Genomic DNA, 6965 nt, shown 5'->3' with positions numbered 1-6965 from the left:
CTGAATAATTACAACTTTTGGTCTTGGTTGTAAATGTTGTAAAAGTCTCCCTAGGAAAAAAAAACAACAAACACTGTTCCCCCATCCCCAAGAAATTAAAACAGTAGGCCATTTCAAAGAAGAATAAAAAAATAAAAAAATAAAAAATAAAAAAATAAAAAAATAAAAAATAAAAAAATAAAAAAATAAAAAAATAAAAAAATAAAAAAATAAAAAAATAAAAAGATGAGAGTGTTTTAAGAGGCATTTCTTTTAGCTTGCATGATATAGCATCTGGACTTGACTCTGCTTTTAACAATGACTGAATGTTAGAGAATCCATAAAGGAATCCATTTGTGCGCTTTGATATTCTGGATGCTTTCCCAAAGAACTTCTTGGAAACTTGCTTCACAAAGTAATTTGTTTCAGTCATTATTTCAGTTAACAACTGTATGTCATCCTGTTTTGCAAGTGCTGTGAGATCAAGTGGCATCACACAACAGGAAGCTAGGTTCACCTGATTACTACTTGGTTTCACCTGTGCCCACACATACACCTGTTCTAACAGTGTTTTATCAAAGTCAGAGTATATATGGTAACAATCTTTTTATTTTGAACCAGACTTTCAAGTTCTTGCCAAGAAGGTTGCAAATACTCTGAGAGGCTATTTCCATCTTTAGTGGGAGGTGGGGCAATAATGACTGAATCTAACTGAGCAACCCCAAGAGCTGAACATGACATATCAACTGCGTCTCTGACTGATGAAGAGTTTGATCCAATGATGAAAAGTTTTGCTGATACTTTCAACTCATCCCTTTCTTTACGATTCACTTTTTCTATGGCTTGAGCTACACTACATTCTGGAACCTCCACTATTTCCTGGTTCAGATCTTGTCCTATCTTTAAGCTCCATTCAGTCAGTTTTTACTGAATGCAGTCCCCCCACTCCTCACTGGGGGTGGCTGGGCACTTCTTGTGGCCACAGCTCTGGTTGAGCAGGTTGCCAGTCTGCAGGTTGAGGGTGAGTCAACACCAGGGTCGGGTGGCTGAGGTTGCTCAGGCCTCATGGGCCTGTATGCCACCCATCACTGGCCCCGGCCCTTGAGTGTCTGAGGTCACTAGCCCTGTTCAGCCTGGAAAAGAGGAGGCTGAGGGGAGACCTCATTGCAGCCTACAGATTCCTCATGAGGGGTAGTGGAGGGCCAGGTGCCGATCTATTCTCTTTAGTGACCAGTATTTCTCTGTTCTCTGTAGGGACCCACAGAAATGGTGTTAAGCAACAGGAGATGTTCAGGCTGGACAGGAAAAGGTTCTTCTCTGACAGCATTGTTTTGCACTGGAACAGGGTCCCCAGGGGCGTAGTCATGGCACCAAGCCTGTCAGAGTTAAAGAAGCATACGTGCACTCAGGCACATGGTGTCATAGAGCAGACTAGATGAGCAGAATAAATTAACTAACCATTCAGTGGATAAAGAATTGGCAAGATGGTCACATTCAAAGAGTTGTTCTCAATGTCCAGGCAGAGACCGGTGAATATGAGCCAGTGATGTGTGCTTGCAACCCAGAAAATGAACCATATCCTGGGCTGCATCAAAAGAAGTGTAGCTAGCATGTTGAAGGAGGTGATTCTTCTCCTTTCATCACACTCACAAGACTCCAGCTGGAATTCTGGGACCCCCAACATAAGAAAGACATGGACCTGTTGGAGTGGGTCCGGAGGAGGGCCATGAGGATAATCAGAGGGCTGGAGCACCTCTTCTATAAAGAAAGGCTGAGAAAGTTGAGGTTGTTTAGCCTGGAGAAGAGAAAGCTCCAGGGAGACCTTATTGTAGTCTTCCAGTACTTAAAGGGGGCCTACAGAAAAGCTGGGAAGAGACTTTTTACAAGGGCATGTAGTAACAGGACAAGGGGTAATGGTTTTAAACTAAACCAGGCAAGATTTAGGTTAGATATAAGAAGAAGAAATTCTTCACTATGAAGCTGATAAGGTACCAGAAAGGCTGGCTACAGAAGTTGTGGATGCACCATCCCTGGAAGTGTTCAAGGCCAGGTTGGATGGGACTTTTGGCAGCCTGGTCAATTGGAAGGTGTCCCTGCCTTGGGGATTTGGAACTAAATGATCTTTAATGTCCCTCCCAACTCAAACCATTCTGTGATTCTATGAGTCACAGAACAATTAAGGTTGGAAAGGATCTCATGAGTTCCTCAAGTCCAACTTCATAATAAAGCCAAATTACCTTTGATTAGGTTGCTCAGGGGCTTCTGTACAAAATCCTATAAGTACTGATTTCTTTCTATTTCTATTTGATGAAGGAGGTGGCTAAGGTAAAGAGTCTGAATGGTAAATGTCTGTTAGAAGAGGCAAGTACTGCACGTTATAGACCATGTATATATTCCTATTCTCCTGCAATTAACAGCTGAAATGGGGGATATAAGGGAGTCTAAGTTATCTAACTTCTCTTAATGTTTTCAGTGAAGTAGTAATCAGGAACAGTATATTAACCATGGGGCAGTAATATTCCAAAATATCAGTCCCAATTGTTTACAATAGCAGAAGTATGCTTTTAACTGCATATCTAATAGCTACTTAAGTTGCAATTATCTTCAAAGATATAGTTAAATATTTTGTTCCAACATGAAAGCTTGTGACACGTGCAAGAGATATACCCAGATCACCTATGTGTCCCTCGAGGAAGAGGAAAACCTGCAGAGCAATTATACCACTCCAGGTTTGATAATCTGCTAATGGTTCTGCTATTTTTTCACTGCTGAGCTGGGCCAGCATCCTATGAAGACTTTTTCTGCTGCATAATCTTAAGATGTAAATGGAAAACAAGGAGGTAAGCAGAGGCTGGCTTGAAAACTTGTTAGGAGTTCTTCACCTTTACCGCAGATTTGTTCCATCACTTTCCTTGCATATCCTTCCTGCTTTGTGCTGCTATTTAATATCCCACTAGTTGTGTAATTTTAGCTTCCAAATTGAATAAGATGTTCCCTCCAGTGGAACCCTCACCTTGATAAATTGCCAAATAGTAATTATTATTCCTTCCAGAGCCTGAGATATGGAATCATGGCTGTAATTTCCAAGGCCTGAGAGCTGAGAAATTTATGCTATGCTTCTCTCCATCGAAGTTTTCATCTGAGATCATATTTCAAGCCCTTTCCTTTGATGATATGATTAAGATAATTCCTTTATGAAGTTCAAGCCTCTGTGAGATATTCAAGAAGGAACCTGATAGTTCTTAAGCTTCGTTTGCTTCCCCTATGAATATCAGCAGTGGATGAAGGAAAAAAGCAGAGATAGGATGCCTGACAGTTTCAAATGCTCCTAATTTTTTAATGTTAATTATTATGGTAACATCTGCTGGCCTCAAATATGGGGCCTCTATTCTTGTGAGTGCTATATAAAACTAAAGGAAGAGACTTTTTTTTTTTTTTTTTTCCCTCAGCAATCCTGTCTATAGCAAGATATATAGATATATAGATATATTACTAGCTTGTTTGCTTTTTTATTTATTTTTTATCAGATGCTGATGTGAAACTTAGTGAGATTCACTTGTTGAGAAGATTACTCAAACTCTGTGCCAAATTCAATAGTACTTGTACTTAATACCCTTTCTGAGAAAGTAGAATAGGATAAATATTGTAATACACATAGGATAGGATAAATATTGTAATACACATAATCTGCATATATACCCCTGGATATGTAAAGTAAAATTTACACTTTATTCAGATAGGACAATACTGTATTATTTTGGTATTCCTCATCCAAAGACATCAACTAGATTAAGAAAAAGAGTTATGTTATCCCAGTTTTACAAATGTAAACAGGCATCTAACAAGACGTAGCTGAAGATATAGAGGAAGCCTAGTCTAAGTTAAAAAAAAAAAAAAAAAAAAAAAAAAGTGACTAATGAGATTTTAAATACCTATTTGCCTATAACATCTGTGTTTAGTAGCAATGTAGTGTCTGCATCAGAGTTATCTCATTTACCTTTAAATATTAACAGGTGACTTTGAACCCTTAGTCCTCCTGAACAATAATTTTAGTTGCCAGATTTTTACTGTGGAATCCAGAGAACGCAATGACAGACCTCTGTCTAATGGTATACCTAGCCCATCTACGTCAGTCACTGGCACTCTCAGGAGGACAGCAAGAAACTCTCTAATAGAGGTTTGTGGAATAGACAGACCACACAGACTTACTCTAACCCTTCCAGCTGCTCATTGGGTATGCCCTGAACTGGAAGGTTTACTTTCTGGTTTATATGTGTACTTCATATATGAAGTATATATGAAGTGTATATGAAGTACTTCCTTCAATACTTCTGAATATTCTCATTTTCAGTAATATGTTTAAGCTCCTTTGATGTCCTCAAGCTACAGTGTAAGGATTTAGACTAAATTAGCCAAGATGCTACTGTCCTGCGGACACAAGCATGTCCCATATAGTTGTTTCCTCATGAGCATAAAACATACTTAGATTTAAAAACTGTTTTACTATTGAATTGGGTAGGGGCTACATCCATTCCTATTACCTCCAAATATATGCCCAAATGTTATTTCTACAAGAAAACACTTAAAAACTCATTCCATCTGTGATGGAGGAGATAAAACATCTCTTTATTATATGTTTGATGTTCAATTTAGGGGGGAAAAAAGTGTTAAATCCTAATCTAAATAATAAGTATATTAAAGCTTTCTTCTGTTATGATCCTGTTTTATAGGCTCATTGTTCATGGCATGTCCTTATTGCTCATGTACGTGACAGATGAACATACCATAGCCTCCACTATCTCCATAAATTGTGATTACAGATTGAAATATGATATGGCTCATTATTTATTTGTAGCTTTGAAATTTTCTCAAGGATATTTTTTCCTTCTTTGGAGTTACTTTGTTTTAATGATGATGAAAGGCTGTACAAAAACATATAAGCAATCCAAAGTCCTTTCTTTTACCACGTAATGGGTTGAGGTGTACCATACTGTCCCTTCTTCAATAAGCAGTATTTCCTGGTGCAGAGTAATCTCAGTAAGCCATTACTTTGCTCATTGTTTAGGCTTCAAATCATCAAAGCATTTAAACACACACTTAACTTTAGTGCCTGATTAATTGCCACTGGAATAGGATTTAAGCACTTGCTTAAAATTAAGTGGGTGTTTACATGCTTTGCTAAATAAGGATGAAATGCTAAACTGAAATCATATTTGATTGCTAAATGGATGAAATGCTAAACTGAAATCATATTTGTGTCTGAGTGGAGATTGTTCCCAAGTTTACTAAGAAAACAGTTTTGGTGGTTTGTTTGTTTGTTTGTTTGTTTCAGGATCCAAAAAAAAATCTTAATAGAATAAAAAGAATGCAATGGATTTTGCTCTCCACTGACACAATATGAAGTTTTGTGAAAATATCCAAACAGAAAAATCTTTTATTTTCTGTTAGATTATTGGTTGTGAAGACAAATCAAAACCTGCTCTCTCCCTTTCATTATGACCTCACAACATCCTGAAGTCTTTCTTGAGGAATTCTTCTCCTAACTTGTCATGGATTCCTTAAATTTTGAAGCCCTTTTAGACATTTCTATCACTGCATAGCTCTGGACACCTGACTGCAAACTCTGCATTCATTTTGGGACCCGCATCTTCCACTTTCCAGTCCCTCTAACTATCTGCACTTGGTAGTTGATTCATCATCCAATGCCACCAAAGGTTACATTGTAATAACATCAGTGAGGTTTTGGGCAAGCCTGACTTCTGGAAAATTTCTTGGTTCAGTCCCATCTTCTCAGACTGTCCATTAGATGCAAACACTTGCTGCCATTAGATGCAAACAGCTGGAGATGTTAAGGTCAGTGGCAAATTCCTGCAAGATTTGTTAAGACCCATGTTTCTGTTGAAGGTGTCTGCTACTTTAACAGACTGGTAGTGGAGTTGGGAAATTAGGAAAGGGAGCACGCAATTACAATCTTTGCTTCCCATTTCTTTTTTCAGTGTATTAGACTGTATTTGGAAATATATTTAACTAATATTCTTAGGACATGTTAGTAGGCATTTTCATTGATCAGTATTACTATTTATATAAATTTGGTGGGACAGGAAAAACAAAACACTATTTATGATTCCTGCTCTTTTGGTTGTTGTCAGTATTGCCAGAAAGAGAAAGCTTTTTTTCTCTCTCACCCTGCCTTACATTCTTTCTCCCTCTTCTGTCCTTCAAGAAAATTGTCCTTTTATTTATTTTTGCACTATCCAAGAGTGGCAGCTGATTTTGAAGTGTCAGACTGTTTTTTTTTACTTGTTTGTTTGTTTTTGGTTTGGTTTGGTTTTTGGATGTTACCATTTATTGCAAAGAGGATAAAATCAATGTGACATTTCCAGAACAATGATGGATGAAAATGATGAGTGGTCTTTAAACGCAGAAGGCTAATTTTTAAAAATGTCACTAGTGTACTATTTCAGAGTTTGTCAAAGATAAAACAATAAAAGTTATAGATATGAAAACTAATAATATTTCACTGGGTAAGCTACAGATAAGCAGACAGTACAGTATACAAGTTCTATACACTTCTAAATATAATATGATAGAAATGCTGCAGAAATGACAGCATTAAATATAGTTACTTTGGGTTATTTGATTAGATCTTCGTTTATGAAGACCTTGATTTCTAAGGCTATGACCTTGCAATCAGTTGTTCTAGGAAGGACCACTGGGCTGGCATTTTACACTATGGAGAATTCACGTGGACTCAAGGGATTGATCTGATGGCCAGGTTTTATGAGTTGCCTGAACAACACAGTTATTGTGCTTTTCAAGCTATTAGTGTGTCACAGTGTGAGTTTCAGATGCTGAAAATTTGTTCCTTACTCTGAACAGGTACTGCTTCTGATAAACAACCTCCCTTTGTGGCTTGTTACCTACAGTAACCCATGCACATAAAGCAGAGGAGACTCTTGATACCCTGCAGCTCCAACAGACTTTAA

General features: G+C 37.7%; 1 pseudogene across 1 annotated transcript; it reads right to left on the bottom strand.

The window, feature by feature from the left end:
• Positions 1-236: 236 nt before the first annotated feature.
• On the bottom strand, positions 237-999 carry LOC311221245 (glutamate--cysteine ligase regulatory subunit-like; annotated as a pseudogene). The gene has a single exon. The product of its transcript is annotated as a glutamate--cysteine ligase regulatory subunit-like (transcript).
• Positions 1000-6965: the final 5966 nt, after the last annotated feature.

The sequence above is a fragment of the Netta rufina genome (genome assembly GCF_964035555.1).
Source record: "Netta rufina genome assembly, chromosome: Z".
Lineage (NCBI taxonomy): Eukaryota > Metazoa > Chordata > Aves > Anseriformes > Anatidae > Netta > Netta rufina.
Note: the sequence above shows the minus strand (reverse complement) of the source record. Positions and strands in the feature narration are given on the sequence as shown.